The sequence below is a fragment of the Montipora foliosa genome, chromosome 2 (assembly GCF_036669935.1).
Source record: "Montipora foliosa isolate CH-2021 chromosome 2, ASM3666993v2, whole genome shotgun sequence".
NCBI lineage: Eukaryota > Metazoa > Cnidaria > Anthozoa > Scleractinia > Acroporidae > Montipora > Montipora foliosa.
In genome coordinates this window covers 44,196,010-44,198,509 of record NC_090870.1, presented here as the reverse complement: position 1 = coordinate 44,198,509, position 2,500 = coordinate 44,196,010, and the positions used below count along the sequence as shown (strand labels likewise).

The following is a 2,500-nucleotide window of genomic DNA, read 5'->3' as shown; positions in this document are numbered from 1 at the left end:
TGGCAGAGGCTACGAACACAGACCAGGACGCTATAATAGCTTTTGGCCCGGGAAGCTATGGCTCGCTGTCAGTCAGAACTCGGCTTTTAAAAGTACCGCTCCCACTAGTGAGTCCGGACTTGAATCCGACAGAGCTGGAGAAGAGTGACCTTCAGCTAGAGATTACCCATGAATCGTATGAAGAGTTCTGCGATAGAATACAAGGAACACTGAAGTTTTTGAGCATAGATCGCCGTCCTGAAGCCACATTCGACTAAATCCTTTAATTTGACAGAATACATCGGAAAACATCGTGTTAACATTTTTTTATCAGTAAAAGATGGGAAGTAATTGGTGTTCATTGTCTCGTATCTTTCACAAATTACTACTTCTTTTCCGAAACTTATATATTGCAACCATAACTTTGGCAACTTCTCCTCCCGTTACGACTTTCTTTCCCTTAGCCAAGCACCCTCGTGTAAGCCCTTTTGCATGAATTTCTTCTGAATACATTTCCTTTATGAGCACGGGCTTGGTACATTGGGTTCGTCTTGTAGACGAACGTGACACCACCCAAGGAAAAGTCAATGGAGTGTGTCCAAACACAAGTTTAGGAAACAGTTTGCTTGCATCACTGGGCAAACGCAACCCTATGAATAATAATAAATAATTATAAAGACTTTATTAATGTGTCAAAAGCCTAGCTTACACAGAGTGTAAATTAATTGCGGACATCCCTTAACTACCTAACTGCGTAAAAAATGAAACAAACAAATAAGCAAACTCGGAAATTCTGCCCACCACATGAGGTAGTTAGTTAGTTACACAGATGACAGTGTCAGTTCTTAGGCGGGTTCTCGGTGTCCACTTTTCTCACAAGGTTCTTAAAAGAAGCAAGTGTTACAGATGGCTTAACGTGCATACTTACTTTGGACCATATTACAGGACCAATATATCTGACTGTGTTTCCCTTTGGCATTAGTATATTTGTTCTCGGAATCCGGTAAAATTGTCCGAGTACCTCAGCTTATAACTTCGGTTGCTTAAGAATTCAAAATATCGCGGATATGTAAATAGGGCATGAATTATACTCAAGTTGACTTTGAAAATTATCATTGCTATCTCCTGCAGCTTTCTCACGGTTCAACAGCTAGTGAGGGGAATTTAGCCCTTACAAGAAATTCATCGTTCTACATTTATCACAATACACTGATCGAAGCGCTCTCCGAAAATTGGAGTCTCTCAATCTTCCGGCTATCAGATTTCCTACAAAATTTCCAGACGGTCTGATAATACGTTAATTGGGGCAAAATAAAAGATTTGTAAATTCTAAGATTTGTTAATGTTGGTATTAAATTTTTCAGTCTCATCAGGACCCCTCTTTTCCCAGATGTTCGTCTAAGTGGCTAGTAAACTTCAGCTGCTCCGCGGAAAAGTGACACCCAGTAGCTTCATTTCTGGGCCAATTTCCACATATTTGTCCAGGACTTTGATTTTCATCACTTCTTTTCTTTGTCTTCCTGACTCATCAACCCCTTTTGTGTGCCTACAGGAAGAAGTAACCATTTTTGTTTCCAAGACGTCTAACAGTACGATCAGTGACATGACGAATTTCTGTCCGTTCCATCAGACGCCGGGCGGATGAAAACGAACCCTCTGTATTTCTCAATTTGTTGATGCTTCCAAGAATTAATTCCTCTTGTTCAGGGGTAAATCTTCTCTTTCGGCCACAAAAACGTCTATTGTTTTCAGGTGCTGTGTTTCTAACACTTGTTTTGGAAATTTGCACCGCTGAGCAATCTCTTCCAGAGTAGTGGCCTTAAGGACTCTAACACTTGCTTTTGTTTCCTCAGGTATTATTTTTCTCGAGAGCATTTTTTTCTTCAGTCTAGAGTGATGCCCTTATTCGTGACTGTACTAGCAAAGTTTCACTTATTGTCATATTAGGGAGCATAAGTCACGAAAATAAAGTCCCGGGGTACTTTCGTGATGAAAGCAAGCCGACCATCAGGGATTTGTACTCCCAAAGCAACGGGCAACCCATCCCCCCACCCCCCCCCCCCCCCCTTCAAAGTGGGCTCATCTAGATCAAGTATTCTTTACCAAATACCTTATTATTAACTACTTACAACCGAGACTGAGGTCGTTACAGTTGACCAAGCGATAGCGAAGTCAATACAGCTAGGCCGAGGTTTGAGATTTTGCCGTAACGACCGGACGGTCAAGGTTATTAAGTTGTCTATTATATGGCTAACAGAATGATTCGAAAGAAGAAAAATCTAATTTGTATAATCCATAATCGGCCCCGTGGGCATTACGGGAGAATAACGCTCTAGCGCTTAGCTGCTCTTAGCCAATCACAGCGCGCGTGATGTCGGCCAGAAACATAAGCCCTATTCGCGTTTAAGTCGATCTAATTATGTTGAGAGTTATTTTCCGATATGTTAATAAAGCGCAGCGTTAATTTCCACGCTCTTAATTTCCATTATTTTGACGCTAATTTTGAAACCCTCCCAGACAT

At 41.3% G+C, this 2,500-nt stretch overlaps 1 protein-coding gene across 2 annotated transcripts in view; it reads right to left on the bottom strand.

Moving 5' to 3' along the window:
* Nucleotides 1-2,046: 2,046 nt before the first annotated feature.
* The window catches only part of LOC137993232 (microfibril-associated glycoprotein 4-like), a 9,402-nt gene continuing 8,948 nt past the window's right edge, over nucleotides 2,047-2,500 (bottom strand). For both annotated transcript variants that reach the window (XM_068838953.1, XM_068838954.1), the window contains one exon: nucleotides 2,047-2,500. This exon is cut by the window's right edge and continues 592 nt beyond it. The gene's annotated coding sequence lies outside the window, so the exon portion shown is untranslated.